Source organism: Filicampus tigris, chromosome 15, assembly GCF_054856515.1.
Source record: "Filicampus tigris isolate MCC_2025a chromosome 15, RoL_Ftig_1.0, whole genome shotgun sequence".
NCBI lineage: Eukaryota > Metazoa > Chordata > Actinopteri > Syngnathiformes > Syngnathidae > Filicampus > Filicampus tigris.
In genome coordinates this window covers 9,552,986-9,574,886 of record NC_141231.1, presented here as the reverse complement: position 1 = coordinate 9,574,886, position 21,901 = coordinate 9,552,986, and the positions used below count along the sequence as shown (strand labels likewise).

The 21,901-nt window shown below is 40.8% G+C and overlaps 1 protein-coding gene across 2 annotated transcripts in view; it reads left to right on the top strand.

Moving 5' to 3' along the window:
• LOC147135389 (keratin, type I cytoskeletal 18) overlaps positions 1-21,901 on the top strand; it is a 62,034-nt gene that overhangs the window by 19,954 nt on the left and 20,179 nt on the right. For both annotated transcript variants that reach the window (XM_086053007.1, XM_086053006.1), the window contains exon 4: positions 20,787-20,936. The gene's annotated coding sequence lies outside the window, so the exon portion shown is untranslated. The remainder of the gene's footprint in view (positions 1-20,786; positions 20,937-21,901) is intronic.

The window sequence follows — 21,901 nt, the reverse complement described above, 5'->3', positions numbered from 1 at the left end:
ATACAGTAAGATATATTTCGAATCCAACGTTTTTCCCTTCAAATAACCCCCTCTGGACTCTAACACACTGTCTTTGCCATGCCTTCATATGCACATTGCACTCCCGAGAGGATTCATCCGTGATCCTCACGTCAGTGTTTTCACATCCATCTTGATGTCGTCCACGTCTTCAAAACGGGTCTCCCTAATGCCCCCCTTGAGCTTGGGAAAGAGAAATCACACATAGCCAGGACAAGTGATTAGGGGAGAGCTTGCTCCAGCATGGCGATCTTCTCGGCCTGGAGCTGTTAGATATTCGAAGCATGGTGAAGCAGCCCGAGTTTTCCGATCACAATTCTCACGTCTTCATGCGCAATGAACGATGCAAACGCCAAACTACTTAAGTTTGGGTTTAAAAAATGTTTTAGCCATGTTTACATGGGGCCTTTTATTCAGATTAGAATGAAACTGAATGACCAAATGGAATGAAAATGCTGCGTAGAAACACCTCAGTCGGAATAAAAAGGCACAGCGGTGCTATATTCCTTGAGCCTCTATGAACAAACGTCATGTAAACAGTTCAATCAGAATAACCAGGCTGCATCCAGTCTGTGCATACTGTCTTGACGTAAATGTGTAGTGACGTCTTCGTCTACGCGCTTGAAAATGGCAGCGTCCTACCAGATCTCGTCTGCGGCGGGAAAACTTGATTCAAACTATTTGTAACCTGTTTTTATCCAGTTGGTGCTTTAATAATAGAGTTAAAACAATCACACCAGCTGTGCTAAATAGATGAATGAACTCCATCTTGTTAAGAGTAGTTGCGCACCTGTTGGCCGGCTAACGCCATCCGAGCAACAAATGGAAGGTAGTTTGCAAACATACACACAAACTGAGAAACTAGCTAACACACAAACTGAGAAACTAGCTAACAAACAAACTAGCTTAGTGCTAGCTAGGATGAGGTGAATTCAACACAACATACTGTAGATGGATTTAAAATTGGACCAAAGAGAAAAATCCAGTCCGCCATTGGACAGGGTACGACACTGGATCAGAGCTTAAAGGAAGTCGTTTTAAGGTAAAAGGAAAACCTTTCTGTGGGTTGATTCGATGCGAGGGTGTAGGCTACACTCCGATATGTTTGAATGAGATAAATGAATATGGCTTCTTTGCATGATGAAGATAAAGCTCTACACACAGTAAATGCACCCCATTTGCCATTTTGATCACATTCGATTTTTCATTTGTTGGACTTTGACATGTATTTGGGCAAAAGTACACTGAGTAAACAGTTTGAGTTGATCCTGTCATTTGCTCGCTAATGTCAGTCAGACTAGCAAATGTGGATTTTGGGTGCGAATCCAAGCCCTAGTAATAGGCCTGCACATGTATCCCATTATGTCCTTTCATCTAGGACGTGGGTGAGATGTGAATTCACTTGGACGAAATATTGACTTATAAGCGATAATTTTATCACCGCTCGCCATTGTAAATCCTTTGCCTGCTAATGTTGCTATTATCTTGCCAGAATAGCCGCGGAAACAAACGCATGCGGAAATCAGTCACGTGACATCCGGAAGACTGTTGTTTCTCAGCTATTACTTTTTCTTTTAAATGTGGCTCTATTTAAGATTTTCTGTCAATTTAAGTAATGTTCTGCTGGGGCAGCCATGTTTAAATGGGCCACACTACTTTGGACTCCCTTCTATCATCATCTATTCAGCAATGATGTACAGTGGCATGTTGAATGCCCTTGAGGTTGTATAGTTAGGAATTTGACCGAAGTTTATGGGAAAATAAGTCGCATGAGATGTCGGGGTCTGAAAGTGTGCCGTACACGACATCACCAGACAGCATTGTACAAGACTTAAAGATTAAGCGTTTAGCTTTTTGTAGCTTTTACATTCTGAAAGATGGACCAGTATCAACAAGGGCTGGGAAAGTGAAGAGTATTTACTGTACTGTACATCACAAGAATGTACGGGAAGTAAAGCTGCAGGCTACACAAACCTGTACTAATATCTTAACTGTTTTTTTTTTTTTTTGAATATGCATATTTATGAGCATCTTTGCATGGTATGTGAATTGCTCCTCTTGATACTTGCGTGAGATTAAGCAGTGTTATACTGTAGTCCTCAGTTCATGTTTTTTTTTTTTTTTTTTTTAAGCTAGGTAGCATCTCTCAGCATCTCTCTTTTGCAGTGATCTGGCCAGGGCGGCCTAGGAGTGATTTTCCGCGGGGCGCCGCTAACTCTCCCGTGTGTTTATTTCACATGTGTAAAAATAAAACTGTAGCCATTTTTTTTTGTGGGGCGCTGCGTGTTTATTCTGTGGTATCGTAGCAAAGTGGACTAATGTGAAGTATGTGATGAAATGAAATGACATACGGCTTAACACTCAAGATGTTGCGGTTTGGGAGCTTGCCTTCTGGTGCGCGTGTGTGTTCATACGTACAGTATGCGTGTGATGCATGTAAAATGTGAAGTCTTAAGTGTTTACATGTTTGTGTGTTTGTACATATTGTGTAAGGACAAGGCCGTTTCATGCATGTATGTTGCCGCAGCTCCTTCAGGGCCGTCGTGTGTTTATGTTGGCTCGAGCCCAGACCTTCATCGCTTCTCTGCTGATAGCTCCATTTCTCCATCCCTTCTGTCCCTCCGGCTATTTACGAGTCTACCGCAGACTCTCTTTCCCTGCGTGCCAACATCCAATCCTTTTTTTTCCCCCTTCTTTTTCTCCTCTCCTGCTGTAAGTCAGAGCCAATTTGCCTTCACGCTGTCATCTCCTTTGCTTTATCTCGCCCTGTTTTGCTGGTCTCGTCAGCCAAACAGACCTTACCCAGCTGCACCGTGTGCACGTTCAACCTCTAGTCATTCTTTCCTTCGTTTCATTTTTTGTTTATACACGCTGGCCTTCTTGTCAGGAAAATGATACATAATCATTTTATCGTGTGAGGTAGTGTGAACAATGTACTCTTGAGTTTGAGCTACAAAACAGGGCCTCTCTTGATAGATGTAGGTTGTTTCCTGACATCACTATAAGGACTCAGATCACACCACTTAATGAATTAATCAATCAGATTTTGCTAATCTCTTGATACGCTTTGCTCTTTTTTTTTTTTTCTATGCCCGATGAATTTGATCAAGAAGCAGGGTTATACTGTACTGGTCAGCAGCAAATCGCAGATTTTCCCAATCCATTAAAAATTCTGAAATGGACATTGAATCACTGGGCAAATATAGACAAACAACCATTCCACACTCACATTCACACATGGACAATTTCGTCTTCAATTACCTCAAGTTGCCCTGAATCTTTAGTCCTTGTTTGTACCAACATATTAGCACAATTGATGCATCCACCTTTGTGCGAACATTGTGGAGAAGACTCCTCTGTTCCGTCTCAAGACGCTTGGAGGAGTTAGTGAGTAAGAACTTGAGAATACTGATTTGAAAAATTCCAACAGACACTCCAAAAATCATGTAGAAAATCCCCTGCAGAAAAGGATAAGCAGTTCTAACTACAAGAGGAGTAACAAAGTCCAAACTTCAAGTGTAATGGTCACGCGTCCGATTCCTTTAGTTCATTTAGTCACTAAATGCACTAAATTTTAGTGCATGTCTATCTTTGAATTGCATTGTAGTTTGCATGGTATCATCCGTTCGTTTAGGTCCAAAACACTTTTTAAACCATTTATACATACATTGTCATGTTGTTGACTGGCTAGCTAGCTGCCAGCCTAGCATAATCATTGGTGCCTCTCGGTATATATAAAAAAAAAAAACAACAACAACAACAACAAAAAAGTAGGTTGTAAGCATTCTAATAGGCCATACAGTTGCCCTTACTAGTTTACTTACCCTAGCAGAAGTTTTAAAATATTGTATTGGCTGTTTTAGGAACGATATGACTGATGACATCATTATTGATGTTCGTCTATGGCAGTGAATACGTTTTAAAAATTGCTCTAGTCTGAAACGCAATATAGTTTAATTTGAATCTTGTTAAAAAGTGTTTTGCCTGATGACTCATATTTTCTTGAAAGAATGGTGCACATTACAAATCCTGCCAGAGTATGTTAACTTTAGAGTACAACTGCAACTTGATTCAGAGCGCAAGCGTATTTGTGTTATTTATTATAGAGTGTAATTGCCTACCTGCTTTGCTACGATGTTGCCCCCTACCCCTTTTTTAGGTCCTGTTGGATATAGTGAACATGCATCCAAATACGTGCCCATATTGTGACTGTCCGGCAAATGGCAAGCATCTCCAAATTGTGAGCATTTTATTTATAATCTGGAGATGCATGCCATTCATTAGAAAGTTGCAATATGATGTACTGTACATATGTCTAATACGGAATACAGTACTGTTATGCTTAAACAATGCCACTTTTGGATGAGCCTTTTCTACTAATGCTCTTTTGCGATGCCGTACTTGCGTTTCATTACATTATTGATTTTAAAGTGGTTTCAAAAACATGTTTTTATGCTTCTGTGTTGTGTTTAGCATAAGTGCCACACAAAAATGTTTCCCACGAAAAAAAAAAGTAGTTGTTTAAGTGGTAAGTATTTTAGTAGGTCATAACTATTGGTTTCCAGTCTTTTTGTAAAAACAAAGTCTGTTGGCAGTCAGGACCGTAACTTTGCACACAACTGTTGCTTTTTTGTTTCCAAACTGTCTGTTCCCATCATGTCACTGGAGCAACTTTCTGAAAATCAGTCTTGACTTAAATCCACATAGGAGTCACTTTGCCCTTTTCAATTCCCATTAAGTGCTAGCTGACAATATTACAGCATCCAAGCTAATATTGACTGAAGGATATGATCCTATGTACTGAACACACACACACACCCACACACACACACACACACACACACACCCAAGGAACGAAGTGTTGCCAGTTGTTGGTAGCCGAGTGGAGTTGACTTGTTCCCATGGTGGGGAGCTGATGTGCTGTTAATGCTGTTGTGCTTGTGGTTTCTTCAAGGTATACTAGAGCATTCCTTGGCCGCGGACTCATGTAAACAGTGCTAGTTAGAGAGGACACACGGCGGCTCAGGCTACACACTCCTCTGGGTGGCTCCTATCTGACGGAGCTCTCGCAGCGTTTTGGGTTTCCTACGCATGTCAAGGAATATTAGCTGCTTCCCTGTGTCGGCTGGCTCCGTTGGCCCCGGTGGGCTATCAGTCATAGCAACCTTCTCGTCTCGGCGCCCCCCCACCATCTCATTCCGCCCTGTGGAAGTCTCTTTTGCTTCCATCCATGCCCCTCCTCGCCTTGAATGACGCACTGAAGGCTGACTCCTGGCTGTCATCCCTGTTTCGCTTGTCCCGTTTTACCCTGTTCGCTTCCCCCACCCCTTCTCTTTACCAAGGATAACACAACGTAAAAAAAAAAAAAATCCTATAAAAAGTCAACCACGGATGAGGTCCTGATTGGGAATGAAAATAGGGATAGTATCGAGATTGAGAACTCTGAACTAGGGAGCAACAGATTCTGGGATGGAAGATATTCCCCATTCATGACCTTATTTTCGAGAAACGTTTGATGTTGTTATCGACTCCGATGATTTGTGGCAAATGTGCTGTGTGCCAAACTAAATATCACCAGGTTCTAGATTTCCAAAAATCCCAGTCTGAAGGTATTGTTTGATTCATTAATTTAGCTTTCTTTTTCTTCCTAAGTTCACATTGGCAAAGCTTTTTGACAGCATAAAATTCCAACTCTGTAACTTTTATAAGGGTCTTTTTTTTCTATTTCTGCCTATGCCCAGAGTGTGATTAGCAGCACCCATTGAGCTGTCGACTAATAGACGGTCAGAAAGTCACTGACTGTGTTGGTGTCAGTGTACTGTTGCAACCCCGTCCATAGTGGAAGTAGTGTTGCCTTAAAGTAGAAATCAACCCAAACATTTTTTTTTTTTCAAGAAAATGTTCCCAGCAGGCCCACTAGTTGAAACCCGGCATTCTGATTCATAGTGCGTTTGTGCAATATGAGTTAAGCAGCAAAATCCACCCGTTTTTAGCCATCTCAGGGGGCGGTCATTTTGTCTTCTGTCAACTGAAAATGACATCACAACTGCTCACAAAGACCAATCTCGGCTGACCTGTTTCTGAATCTGAGCCGTGATTGGTCGTTGTGAGCAGTTGTGATGTCATTTTCAGTCGACAGAAGACAAAATGGACAAAACGAGTGGATTAACACTTATTCCAGTCTGTCGACTGAAAATGACATCACAGTTGCCCAGGGCTCAGGGAACGACCAATCACAGCTCGCCTGTTTTCTAAAGCTCAGCCGTGATTGGTCGTTACCTGAGCCCTGGGTAGTTGTGATGTCATTTTCAGTCGAGAGAAGTGACAAAATGGCCGCCCCCAGAGATGGCTAAAAACGTGTGGATTAACTCTTGTTTCACAAACGGAATATTTATCAGAATGCCGTTTCAACTAGTGGGCTTGCATAGAACATATTCTTGAAAAAAATATGTTTGGGTTGATTTTTTTCCCCTTTAAGTTTGACAAACTGTCACCCCAGTTTTTCACACACCATTCATGCAGTCAGTGAGTAATGTCCATAATCTGTGTTTCTGCGTGTGCTGCTTTTCCCTACTGTCTGAATGTAGCGTGGTTTGTCATTTTTTCACTCACTCTTTGTACAGTGCTTGGGCAGGCTTTATGGTGATAATTATACGTAACGCTGTAGTGTGGACTTGTGTTTATGTCTCGCCTTACACTCTGATGACCGTTGAAGACCAATACATATTGCTATACTTTAATCATGTTTGTAATTTGAAAGTCAAAATTGTACAGATTTGTTTCTGGAGGTTCGCATGGCTCGTGTCCTCAGGGCACACCGCACACGGTGCGAAGTCGGGCCCAAACAATCCAACATGTTGAATATCCCCGATTTGAGGTCGGACGTCCTCCCGAGCGGCCGAGATCAATCTGAGCACACCACACGCGGCAAGGATTATCTGCTAAGATTATTTTTGGAGCCATTACGAGAGTCGGCCCCGACCTCCGATTGTCTGGAGGGGAAATTCGGGGCTAAAATTGGGCCGATAATCCTGCCGTGTGAAACCGGGTTTAGGAGAAATTGTTTGTAGTTTTGTAGTAGATTTTCGGCTTGTCCCATCACGATCATGCATGATTTGTTTGGCACAGTTTTCACACCAGATGCAACTCACCTGTTTTTCTATCCAGGTTAGGGACTGGCTGGGAATCCAACCTATACCCCTTGCACTAAAGGCAGTATCACTACATGGACTATTTTTTTTATTTTATTTCAGTGGTCATTGTTGTGTGTTTGTGTTTTTTTCATTTTAAAAAGAATGGTTCCAACAAATTTGCCTGTGCGTGTAGGCTGAATGCACGGATATTTAAATACAGTAATTTTCCTCTTGTGGTTCATTCTATGAAATGATAGTTTTGGGCCGTTTTAATCACGCATTCCTCGCATTTGTGACATGCACGCATCGAGCAAGAGACAGTCCGATGCTCTGGTTTCTCTCCCACAATAGGCGCAACCCTTCCAGGTTTACTTTGTGCTGTAGTGTCGTACACTTCACAGGGCTGTTGCTTACTTGTGCATGGAGGCAGTTTGTGAGTCAAAACCAACTTTTTGCTGAAGAAAAATAAACTGTCAGGGATTTTTCCTGAGAGGAAACCTTTAGTTTACTATATGACATGTTGCTTAATAGTGCTAAAGTGTTCAGCGTTCTTTAAATAAACAATGTGGACTTTTGCGTAGTGGGGGCATGAAAAAATGCAGGAGTCTCGCTGCCCCCCTCTCACACATGTCAGCAATTTGGCTGCCTTGTGTATTTTGGAAGTAGGGGTGGTGGGAGGGGGGGGAGGAACATTTCAAAGTAAACGAAAGAAGGAAAGTCTTATCCGCCTGGCAGCTGCGCTCAGGACCAAATTGCTTTCAGCTGATGCGCTGCATCTCAAACTTGCTTGGGTAATGTCAAGTGATGCATTGCAACGCTGAGAAAACAACACAGACAAAAAAAATAAATAGGAAGGAGCAGAAATGAACAGAAAGTAACACGGAAACATGCAGACAAATGAGTGCTCTTTTCTTTTATAAATTACGGTTAGTGTTGATAATTGATCATTTTTAATTTACTTTTGCTGGGGCGTGTCGATGAAAGTTATATTACAGATATTGCCTCCCTGTTGTGTCTATGATCCCCACCATATTACATTTAGTACCTTATTTCATAGCATCACGTCTGGTCAGGCGTAGGATGACACGGGGACACGTCATGTGGCAGTGGTGTCCATTTTGAATCATCACACATACATTTAAGCTCAATGTTCATTTCATGTGTGTGTATATGTAAAATTGTTTTGTGTTAGTCCTTGTGTCTGAACATTCAAACAATATTTTTTGCAGCACACAAAAAGCATCGGTGTGAATGCATGTCTCAATTACAGGATGGGTAGAAAAGAATGCGCATACACTTATGTGAAAGGATGTCTCTCAGCATTCTTTTTAAGGGGTGTACATTAGTGCAAATGCATCACGTGATATTTTTGCAGTGCACTAAAGCTGATTCCCAACTAGGGCGCCATGGCATGCTAGTGTTGAGAGATGATCCAGTTTCACTTAATTCAACAAATTATTTGTAATTAGCGATTATAAAATATCTTTGTTCATCTACCTATGCCAGTGACCAGCAGATTAAATTCCATTAGATGGCAGAAGGTACAATTATCGTGTGGAGCCACCTGTTGCCATGACATCATGGCTTCCTGGCTTATTGTGCCTCCGAATAGACACATTTGTGAATACATTCAGACGAGGTCATTTTTTCAGTATTCATACTTTTTATAATAAAATTGTTGCACAAAAGCATTTGTGTGCATGCTTGTCTTTCTGTAATCACACTTATTAATAATAAAAAGTAACCCCCAAAATAATGCACAATCGTCAAAGTGTGAAAGGATTTCTCTGCATTGTTTTTAAAGAGGAAGTCAATGCAAACATTTTTTTTTTTTCAAGAAGAAGTTCTATACAAGCCCACGAGCTGAAACACGGCATTCTGATTAATTTTGCGTTTGTGGAATAGATTTTAGGAAGGAAAATGCTCTTGTTTTTAGCCATCTCTGGGGGCGACCATTTTGTCTTCTGTCGACTGAAAATGACATCACAACTGCTCACAACGACCAATCACGGCTCAGATTCAGAAAACAGGTCAGCCGAGAGTGGTCGTTGTGAGCAGTTGTGATGTCATTTTCAGTCGACAGAAGACAAAATGGCCGCCCCCAGAGATAACTAAAAACGAGTGCAATCTGCTGCTTAATTTATATTCCACAAACGCAAAATTAATCAGAATGCCGTGTTTCAGCTCGTGGTCCTGCTGGGAACATATTCTTGAAAAAAATATGTTTGGGTTGACTTCCGCTTTAAGGGTGTGAATCAGTAATAGTGTGAAAGCTTTAAATTCAATACTAATCATCTGCTATCAATAAAAATATGGTTGATGTGTAACCATCTTTGAGCATTTATTCACTCAATGTAAACGTTTTCTTTTTTTGAGGTGTTTTTGAGCCTAAACTGTTGTTTTCACTGAATAGTCGTGGCATTTGATGGACGCTTAACACATTTAAAAAAAATTTTTCGCTGTCTAATGAAATCACTTCTAAAGATGTCTGCATCTTATTTCTATCCAGTGCCAGTCTATTTATAGTCTATATGTTTCTCCTTAGTGTGAGGTATGAAGTCACTCATCTGCACTGATCTCCTCCCTGCAGCCTGTTTACAGTGGAATCCTCCTCACAATCGTGAGATCTTGAGGAGGGTTATCCTTCACCCCCCCCCCCCCCCAACTTTTTGTAGTCGGCAATTCACGACGCTCTGGCTTCCACGCCTGTGTTTACTGCTCGGGCCGTGCGAGCAGACCCCAGAGCCCAAAGGCAAGTCATGTTCTCAAGGAAAGAGCAACTCTCCACAGGGCCCGATATCAAAATAGTTTAAAATGTGAATTGCCTGATAGTTCCCAGTGAGCGCAGAGGCCCGGCCAAACGCTTCCAGATCGCCCTGCTAGCGGAAAGTAAACAGAGCCGCGGGCTTGCTGCAAGAGAGCAGCGACACAACCTGCGCGTTTGACTTTTTACTACCACGCAGCACGGCTACAACATGTCTCACCGCCGCTTAGCTCGGCCAAGGTTCCACAAAACACAATTCATTTCTTTTTCTTTTTTTTTCGTCCTCATGCAGTTACAGTGCATCATCTGCTCCGAATGTTCAGTCGTAAAATAGAACAGCAGCCGATATTTTCTGAAAGGATAATCGAAAAGGAAAAAACATCATATTGCATCCAGCACTGAAAAGCTATAATCAAAAACATCACAAACTAGAAGTGGAGCAGTTTTTGCGCCTTTTCGTAATGGTGGCAAGGTGTTTACTTGCTCTTCACGTTGTCATTTTTCTTGTTGTTTTTTTTAGCAGCGTAATGCAAAAGAAATAACTACTGCACCGTGAACCTCTTGATCCATAGCCGTAGAGGGGCATTGCGTAGCTCAAGAAAGAACCCATTAAATGTACTTGAGAATACAGATGCACAAGTTATGTCAACTCCAGCCAACCTCCCCGGCAAATCCGGATAATGCAAAAACTAACACAATTACCAGTTTCCACTGGATTTCCAGTTGAGGGGGCAGGGGAAGAATGCGATTCATTTTGGTGCAGATCCAAATAAGTGTGGCTCTAGGATTTGTTTTATTTACAGTATGCATTTGCTTTTGACGTTGGGAGATAAATTACGCTTACAAAATAGTCATAGTCCTCTAAATAAAGTAAATATACATATGGCTGGCGTCGGGCCAAAACCTTGTACCTTTAAAATAGTCACTTTTCAGGAGACCCCAAAAAATGACAAGTTTGTCAAACCATGAGCATTGCATCTTGAAAGAGAGCAAGCTAGTTTCAACCCTCTTGGTTGGTTAATAATGTATAACAATAACACCCACACGTGTGGATTGACCAATAGTATAGATTTTTGAAAAAATATGAAATTCACCAAAATGTGATTTACTGTACTGTATGAGGTTTTGGTGCGACACCAGCGATAAATAAAGGTCAGCAATTTGGTCGTAATCTAAATTTTCTGGATTTTTAGGCTTGGGTTTATGATACTTCGTCAAATTGTAGTTGCACAGAATTCTACAGTATCCTATATTATATATGTTAACAGCAGCAAGAATAGTCAGTCGTCTTATTGCCATGTTCACTTTTTTTTGGGGGGGGGGTGTAATGTGATCCTTTCTCATTTTAAAAATGACAATGTCAACTAATTTCCACCTTTGTCACTTAGTCAATATTTCTCCACATTAACACACAATTTAATATAATGTAAATGTAATGAGGGGAAATATAATTAAACTTCTCTCCCTGTATGTTGTAATTAAACATGGTACATTTGAAACCAATTATTTAATTCATATTGAAACAGTCCACGCATGCCATTAAAACCGCTCTGTTCTATTAATATCCATTTCAACGTGAAAATGATCAGCTCATGATAATTAACCTTTAAAATTATTACAATGACCCCATGACTGTCAGGATTCATACCTGTCATCTGTAATACATTTATTTACAGAGAGTACTGGTACTTTACATGATTACAATAAGTAGTAAGTCACAAACATAATACAAGCAAAAACAAAACAATCGAGTCTTACTGGAAGGTCTACATTGATGCATCTACATTTTTTTAAACGGACTATTAAAGTACCTGCATAAGTATTTTTAAGCTTTATTCAAACCTAAATTGCTGGTACCTGCAATAACTAAATAAAACCCCAAAACAATACGGTATTTCAAGTTATGTCTTTTTTATTTAGTCACATTTCTTAAGTGTTTGTATTGCATACTGATATTCACGCACTTTTTTTATAGTGTTGTCTTGGCAAATAAAGCCTACTTGACAGTAGCTGCATGAATTGCACATGTAATGATCATTTACAATTTTGCTTGGATCAACGCGCGACACAAGCCATTGTTTTAATGCTTAATATGCAATTTAAATGTATTGCCACTTTTCTTTTTATCATGCTTGCCATGTCAAATGTGCTACACACATAAAATTCCGATTGACATTGTTTTGTCCACTGGCATGTTCTTTTTGTTCTTTTCGGTGGCGCCACGTGCACATATAGCCAATGATGGCGTCCGCGAGAGCCAATCGGCTGGCTTTGCCGCTTCAGCTTGGAATGACCTATTAGCCAAATGTGTTTATTCAGTGTTTAGTCACTATTACCCTCAGTATGATCCCGGAGCTAAATGGCTAATGGTTGAAAATGTCCCCCTCCCCACCCCCACAACTCGACTTCACCGTGAAATAATTGGTCGCATATGAGAGCGACTGGCACGCGTTTCCTCTTGTTTTCCTAAAGAGGTGATATCATGGGCTCGGCCTGCTCGTCACCCAGATAGCGTGATTGTTTTCCGGTGCGAAAGAAAAAGCAGGGATGATGCGTGCGAGGGCCGTGCTGTTCCCCAGCGAGGCGCCGCCATCGCCCGCCGCTGTGTCCAATCACACACCGGGTTTATTTTCGGCCTTATCGCCAAGTAGGGGCCGCCAAGTGAAAACCCAGAGTGAAGTCTTGAGTCAGAACACGGTGTTTCATAAGTTGCTTTTTAAATGGTCTGTCATTAAATCAGCAGGAAATTGTTCCTCATCAACATGTATCTAAAATAACATTTCAAATGCAGGCATTCTTATTTCCGCCTACATAACATAAAATGAGGTTTCCTTTTTCCTGAACATTTTTTATCCCTCCATCACATTATAGGCTATCCGGCATCACCTATTGCATGCATAACAATAAAATATGAAATAAAAAATATCAGAATTATTGTTTTTTTTTTTTTATAGATTTTTGTGGTACAGAATTCAAGAAATGTTTTTTCGAAATTCCCCTGCTTTTAGCCTTTTATATTGTTGTATTATTGTGTATTGTTATTGCCAAATGTGTATTTATTTAATTTATTTTTTATATTTCCAAATTTAAACATAAATATTAAAAAATGTACATTTATTTTTTTTTAAAAATTGTGAAACTAGTCAAAATGGACCTACTGCATTTTACTGTTTACAAGTTTTGAAAAAAAACATAACAAGAGGGCTAATCAGTTGTGTTGTAACAACTTCCCCAGTAACATTTTAGCATTTGATGCTGCATGTGTACAATTTATGATTATTCACTGAGGTAATGTAACACAACCCAAAAAGCTTGGTTTGCATGGCGTACAGTGTGCGTGCGTGCGTCCGTGTGTGTGTGTCCGTGCTGTATAAGTTACATTTACCTAAACTGCCGTTCTCTCTCTCTTTTTCCTGCTTCATTTTGACAAATTTGAGTTTCCAGGAAGCCTCTGAGGTCACAAGCAGCATCTGTTGCTACTTAGGCACATACACACATGCACACACACACCGATGCATAATACACACACGCTAAAGAACTCAGGGCCAATCAGACATGAAAGCGTGTTTAAAGTTCCCAAAGTGACTTTAAAGAAGACTCCAGGTTAGAGCTCATGGATTAATATGGGAGGTTAAGGGTGTGTGTGTGTGCGCGCGTGTGTGTGTGTGCAACTAGGGAAAGAAACAATGTAAGCAATATGAATTAGCATCGCAATGTTAAATAAGAAATTGTTTTTAATATAGCATTGCACTTAAAGTGCAATAGTGCCGATGGGCCGTGTCGCGATAATATTATGTCATTATGCCCGTTAACCTTTGATGAACAAATATTGCCTGATCCCATCAACGTGGACCCTTGCCCACACTGATATATGAGCAAAAGTACTTGAGCACAACCCATAATCAATCAATCAATCAATCAATCAATCAATCAGGGGTTGGGCTAGACCTTTCTTGAAATTATTTGAGCATTTTTAAACTGAAGTTTGGGGATTTCCAAAAAGGCCATGAAGGTATGCTTGGATGCTTTGGTGTGGAAGAATGTGGCATTCCAATGATATTGTGATTGTCCCAATACTTTTGCCCAGGCAGTGCATTTTCAGGGGATGGAGGCAGAGTAAGGGAAAAGTGGATGGTGTCGGCGAGGTGAGCCAAGCCAGGCATCTCACAGAAGGGATTGGGGGAGGTGGGGGATTGGGAGGGGTCGTAGTCTGACCACAGCATCAAAGTCTTGTGTGCTTTTGTATCGTTGTCAAAGTGGCCTAATTATTTGAATGATTACATTTTTTAGGCTGGGTTTATGTCATGTAATGGCAGTCCTTCTAGGTTAGGTGGAATTGTGATGTCATCAGGACTTTTTGTGGGTTGGTAGTCTTCTAATGGTATTGCCACAAGAACGCCTTAGACAAGCAGAGCAAAGTTGTTCAGGGCTCAGACGACAACCAATCATGGCTCAGCTTGAGAACGTCACATGACCAAAGTCGGAAACAAGGTGAGCCGCCATTGCTCGTTACCTGAGCCCTGAGCAACTGTGATGTCATTTTTAGTCGACAGTATGTGGCAAAACGGCCGCCCCGTGAGATGGATGAAAAACATGTTGATTTTGCTGCTTAATTCATATTCCACAAATGCAATAGTAATCAGAATGCCGTGTTTAGACTAATAAGGGTGCATATAACATTTTACAAAGATATTTTTTTTATTTCTCCATTAAAAAAAAAAAAAGTGCCACTTTATGTGCATCATTGTGAGTTATTTAAACTTTATTTTGAGGGGACATGCAACCTTTAGAAAGGCAGGGTTCGAATCTCGAGTCAGTCTTTCACGCCCTTACAAAAGGTAAGCAGAGCTGCATTGAGGCCGGGTGGATTCACAGCTTCTGATAAGCAGCGGTTGCTCAATTTCCCAGTGTAGTTGAGTTGTCGACGTGTTGGGATTTTTGTTTGGTGACGTGTCCATGTGCCGCCTACTCACTGTGTGGGGGACGAATGAATGAATTTGTATTGAATTGCCAAATCCCCATAGCTCGTGCAAGCCACCTCGGTAGGGAATCCTCACGATGCGATGCATTTCGCCTTGCATTCACAAACATCCCACAATACTCCTCACAATCGTTTTAATTATGCAGTCAGTTGTGGGCCGAGCAGGTGTCGTGTTGCAGCACCCGGAGGAGATGTTAAGACGTTAGGACGCTGACGGCCCGGCCCGTGTTAACAGGACAGATGTGTTGGAGGAAGGAGGACCACCCTAACGCGGCTTCCCCCTTCGACAAAACTCAACCAGATGTTTAATGAAGGCCAGTACATGCGTGACCGTACTGTGCGTAATCATTCTCACCTGCCTGTTGGACGCTAATGGATGCAACTCAATGGCGTCCCAACAGGCTGGCTGTCCTCCCTTCAGGCCTCCCTCCACCAAAGTGACATCAGCCAACATGCTGCGTGTTGTTGTTGTTTTTTTTTTTTTTGCAAGTAAGGCCAATGTTCTTTACATGGTCAGAATCACAATACATTAGATAATGTACAGTACAGTTAATACTAATTCGAAATTGGCTGGCAACCAGTCCCTCTTTTTTTTTAAATTAGAGAATCCTGGCGTTGGTGTTCTGAACAGTGAATCCCCGTTTATATGTTCCAGACCCACGTGCAATCAGTGAAAATCTGAAAAACAAAATGTGAATATGGAGAAACCATAAAACAGTTTTAGATCTACTGCTCCAATGTGGTCTACAAATTTAATGTTTTGCAAGTAACACTTTTTGTCATTTTTATTAAAACTGTCAGTATGATCTGATGACAGTGTATTAGTAAAATGATCTGTGCAAATATCAGGCCACATCTTGCATGGGGACAATGTAAAACACTTAATGGAAAAAAGCTGATTGTCGGTGAATGTCACAAGACTATGACCAATCATCATCAAAATTTACGTGCACATCTCTACTCATGCTCACTTCAGCCGTTGAAAATATCAAAACAATCACCCCGATGTTCTGGATTTTATGGGCGTTAAGCGGGCCATCGGGAGTTTCGGAAACATATGTAAATTTTCCCGAACGGCCGGTGTATTTCCGGGCCGGTCCTGGCCATCACATCCGCCAGCTGCCCACATATAAGAAAACCAACTGAAACCAGCATGAGCCAGCACGTGGCGACATAGGCATGGAAAAACTCTTCCGAGAAAGAAACCTCGAGGGGAACCCAGGTACCATGGGACGACCGTATGCCTCGCCCACTTAGGTTGAGATGGAGAGAGAGAAAACGGTCAGTGAGTAAATTGAGAAGAAAAAAAACAGATCGAGGTGTTGAGCACGTGGGAAAGGGACGATAGAACAATGGGAACAACAACGACCGTATAAATAAAAACGATGCCTTTAAAGTGGAAGTCAACCCAAAGATATTTTTTTCAAGAATATGTTCTATGCAAAACCACTAGTTGAAGCAGAGCATTCTGTTAAATATTGCGCTTGTGCAGTAAGTGTTAATCCACTCGTTTTTAGCCATGTGTGGGGGCGGCCATTTTGTCTTCTGTCGACTGAAAATGACATCACAACTGTTCACAACGACCGATCACGGCTGACCTGTTTTCTGAATCTAAGCTGTGATTGGTCGTTGTGAGCAGTTGTGATGTCATTTTCAGTCGACAGAAGACCCCCAGAGATGGCTAAAAACAAGTGGATTAACACAATGCAATATTTATCAGAATGCCCTGTTTCAACTAGTGGGCTTGCATAAAACATATTCTTGAAAAAAATGCGTTTGCGTTGACTAAACCTTTAAAAAAAAAAAAAAAAAATCTGTGAGCGTTCCTCACAGATTGGTTTTTTTTTTAAGAGGGAGTCATCGTAGCTGGAGACTAAAGTCTCAATGAAAAGGTTTTGTTGAGAGGGATGCGGAGAGAATTAAAATGGTCAAAACGTGGGCAGACAAAAGCATGAATGTGAAAAGCATTTCTAGTTTCCAATTACGTAAGACCTAGTTTTAAAAATATTTTTTGTGGTGGAAAGATTAGTCACGCATTTGTCATCATTTTATGCCAGGGCTTTTGCATGGAGGGTTCATTTTTACCTCCTGTATGGCTAACCGCCCCCCTCCGCCCCCACCCCTCCCCACCTCTTCCCTCCTTACCTTACAGCTGTTGTTTTGGATTAGCCAAATAGCTCCTGTCAGAAGCAGCCATCGCTCTCCTTTGCCACCCACTGAGCTCCACGCTCCCTCTCTTTACCCTTCCCCGTGCACGTGCACACACGCCATATTAAGGTCCCTGACAGGTGCGTGTCAAGGTGTTCCAGCGGCTCAAAATTCTGTTCCCAGGAATTCACCTCGCTTTCAACCGCTCCTCTCTTGTCTTTTCACAGCCGAGCGGATAAAAGGGGTGGGGTGGGGGGTCTTTTGACAGCTGGTCAGACAGGCTGACAGCGAGAGGTGTTTTGACACGATGATGGCAAGTGTAATAGTGTTATTGCAGTCATCTGGAGAGCGGTTGGTCGGAGTCCGGTTGCAGAATCATCAGAGCGGCGTCCTTAATAATTTGACAGAGGCCCGTCAGAGTCGTTTTTGTTGTTTCTGCGACGGCAGACACTCGCCTCGACTGCCGAGGTGCGCGCCGGCGGGTGGAAAGGTGCCGTGCAAAGGCAATAAAAAGGCTGTCACGAGTGAGAGGAGGAAATGTGCTCATGCGTGGAGAAATGAGCTGTGATTTGAGATCAAGCACGCCAAGTCAAATGTGGAAATTGGGGCATTTCCCCGCTCGTGTATTGACAGGTTCATCCCGAGGTCAAGTTGAGGTGTGACGGTGGTCATTGGTGACTCGGCTTTAGGGGCAGAGATCCAGCAGATGGTGCTGTTTTTTTTTCTTGCCAATATTTGTTATGTAGTTAATACAGAGGAGTGATGTGATCGGTTGTATTGAATTGTTGGCAACCAGTCCAAGGTGGACAATGTCTCGCCCAAAGTCAGCTGGTAGAGGCTCCATGTCACCTATAACCCAAATGAGAATAAGCCCGACAGAAAATTGTTGGATTCCTAGTATAGTTTTTGGATTCATTTCCTTGCATACATACTACTTGAAGTTAAATAATTATTTCATATCACCAAAGGACACTGCACTTAAAATAAATCAGTATTCAAAACAAATTAAAAATATATCATAATAATTGTTGTAAATTCTTTGTCTTCCATGCATTCTGCTAGGCAATAAGAAGCTATGTGGTTATCATGACCCTTTCGTTCATCACTTTGGTGTGTTATACAAAGTAGTGATTTAAATTGCAAAATTGCCGTAAAAAATTCCTTACATTTTTTGGAGTAATTCCCTCAAAGCGGAAGTCAACCCAAACATATTTTTTTCAAGAATATGCTCTCAGCTGTCCCACTAATTGAAACACGGCATTCTGATTAATTTTGCGTTTGTGGAATATTAGTTAAACAACAAAATCCACCTGTTTTTAGCTATCTCTGTGGGCGGCCATTTTGTCTTCTGTCGACTGAAAATTACATCACAACTGCTCACAACGACCAATCGCGGCTGACCTGTTTTCGGAATCTGAGCCGTGATTGGTCGTTGTGAGCTCAGCCGTGATTAGTCATTGTGGTAGCAGCAGTTGTAAACTAAAAACGAGTGGATTAACACTTATTCCACAAACGCAATATTTATCAGAATGCCTTGTTTCAACTAGTGGGCTTGCATAGAACATATTCTTGAAAAAAATATTTTTGTGTTGACTTCCGCTTTAAATGTATAAACCTATGGAATACTTATAAAACGGCCTTTTCACAGCATACAAAGAGTCTGTACATAAAATACATTAAATGATTTTTCAAAAAGAAATCTGAAAACCATCATCAGATTGCACCGTTTTAAGTCGGAAGAATGAGTGCTGCGAAACAATGGTGCTTTGAGAGGGTTTGTTCTTGATATAAAACATACTTCTTTCACTTTTTCCACGCCAGAGAAACACAAAAGACGCTTTATTTGAACAAAACATTGCAACATTACAAAACCTTTCTGTTTAAGACATCTTTTCCTCCCCAATCCAATAAAACTGTTGCAAATGCACTTGATAAAACAAATCATGCCGCTTCAGTAATACCCGCCGACGCTGTGCACTCACTAATGCATTGATGTGTTGGCTTTAATCAGTGTAATTGCACTGTACTGTATTTAATAAGTCAAGGCTATTATTAGGCAATGGTATTGTGTTATTTAAGTTATTTACACGTGTGCTTCACAATCCTGCAGTTGATGCCCTCACCGGTCACAACATTAGGTACATTTCCCAAGATACTCTGAGTAAGAAAATACATTCATAAAAAATCCCATAAAAGTAAAAAAACTACAACCTGATCTGATTAGATATGACATACATTAGTGTGTGAACGTGTTACATGTGATTTTCCATGTTAAATGCAAACCTTTATCTACTAAATGTGTAATCTTGATCAGATCTGAATGAAATTTGGTTTGACATCAGTTTGACCCTATACCTGCATAAAACATTTTGTTCAAACGGGACAGCTTTACAGAGACACATTTCTTTTTCCATTCTTCTCCTTTTATGAGGAAGAGGTCTTTATTGACATCGTAAATTCACACCAAATTGACTAGGGAGTAACCTTGAAAGGAAAATGCAGGTGGATGTGTGAAAACATGGTCAGGAGCTTTACATAAACCCTTTGATTGACACTGGCGTAGTCATACAATGATTGACACACTGGTAATACAACACCTCGCTGGCAATGTCAATCAAAAATGAGTGTGGCTAAGTTTCCATTCGTAGGAAAAATTCACATTTTTGGGGGAATGTATGGAAGCTTAGGGCCCATGCCGTATTGTGCAGGTGTACCGAATGAAGCAAGATTTTATGACTTCACTTACGACTTACTTCAAACAATTAATGACTTGACTTGAAATTTGGTAGCGACAAACTTATTTTATAGCCTGCAAAGCAAGGTATTTCTGTTATGTGGTGTCTCAGTCTGAACACTAGGGGGCAGTGGGCACTCTGTAATTGAAGTACAAATAGTAAATAAGAGACAGAATCATGCAGTCTGGTGGGTAACCAAGAAGGAATACAAATGTCATGTTACTTCTGTGTTTACAAAATAAAGTCAATCCAAACAACTACAAGACTGCTTCTTGAGAACACCACAAGTTATAAAATAGAACAGTGACAGGATAACTGAAGTAATGCTTTATCATATCATCGCTTAGGCGAAATCCATCATCCATTTTGCCGAGCATAATTTGCTGTCTGCCCAATAAGTGTTGTCAACCGTGTTTACCTGCAGTTTCTCCACACTGCCCAGAGTGTATATATATATATATGGATGGACTTTAAAATACTAGTTCCTTGGGTTAGTGTCAGTCCTGAGCCCTTGGACTCGTCCTCACTGTGCCTCCTCAGCGTAAGGAATTAAGGCGGGGAGCCGTACATGAAAGCGAGCGGAGTGGCGCGACAAAGAGAGCAAATCAAATCTCGTGTAATCTTGATGAGACAATAGCCTTGAGTGACAATCGTCTGTGTCTTGTCTCGACGGTCGTAGGCCCCCACTTCACACGGCCGCTGACGAAGTCCCCCTTTGGGCTGCGCGGTGATTGAACATTCATGCCATTATATGCTTTCATTGAGCTTTCTTCATCCAATTCTCCTTCCACAAAGCGCCACCAGTCAATCACCTGCATAAAAACCCGCCTAAATATAGGGTGTGAGACGTGTTACACCACTCGGCGCGGCCACGGCTTGTAATTGAAACTTTTCCCCATTTGCTGTGCCCCCCCCCACATGCTTTGGCTGCCGCCGGGAGATTGGCAGCTCTGAGTGGCCAGCAGATGAAGCGGCAGTCGCACTAATGAATAGAACGCTGATTGCAGGATCCCCGAGATGCAAATTATGGTTCCTGCCACCCCTGACGACCGGCAATTACCGGGCCTCCGCAGCCATCGCCGCCGAAGAGGAGGAGGAGAAGGAAGACGCCTAGTGCATATTCATCATTCGGCGGCCATATTGATCGGCGACTTCAGGCAAGAAACGACTAAATATTTTTTTTAAAATTGCTGTCCTCCAAAATTGTGGCTGGACTGATTTATTTTAATCAGATTTATGACACATTGGGGACAGAGGGGACTTCTTTTTCTTCCATTTTTTTTTTTTTTTACTTATTAATTTGCTTGTTCTTCTGGTTCACTCTGCCTAGTGACAACATACATCAGCAGGCCATTTGGTGCACTTGTGGGGAAAAAAAATGACTTAATATAAAGTCATTTCTTTTTTTTAACGCTTTAGAAAATCTACAATGAAAGTTTTTTTTTTGTTTGTTTTTTGTTGTTTTGAAAAAAATTGAACAAAGTATGTTTTTAGCTTTTAGTTAACATGTTTTTAGCTTTTTGTTAACCTAGTTTTTAAAAATGTGTAATATTAGGAAGATGTATACCTGTGGAAAATTATTTAAATTTTATGGAAAAAAAATGAATTTTTCTTTCCTTTTTAAAATTAAAAATTATCATAAGATTACATTTGCATTTTTTTCCTCATGAAAATGTCTTCATTTTTAAGAGATAACGTTGTTTTTTTTAAATACCGTACATTTTAAGAGATTAAGGTTGCTCTGTTTTTTTCAAATAGAAAGTCAGCAGATATTGTAACTGAAGTTGTATGTGACAGAAAATGTCTAAACATTTTTGGTTACTTTTTTTCTAAAAACATTCAACCTTTATTTACATATAAAACATGTAAAACGCATATAACACATGAAATGTTTTCCTTAAAAGTTAGAAAAAGATTGACTCTTAGTTCTTTTTAATTAACAGGAATTAATTGAATAACAATTTTTAATAATTATTCAACTAAAACCCATCATACCGACAGATTTTTGTAATATTTTGACTCTCTTATGTAGCTTAATGAGGTGCCCAAAATATCAACAAACTATTGCCAAATGAATATCTCTCTGACAGTGTCAACCAAAACTGAACATAATTTCATTTTT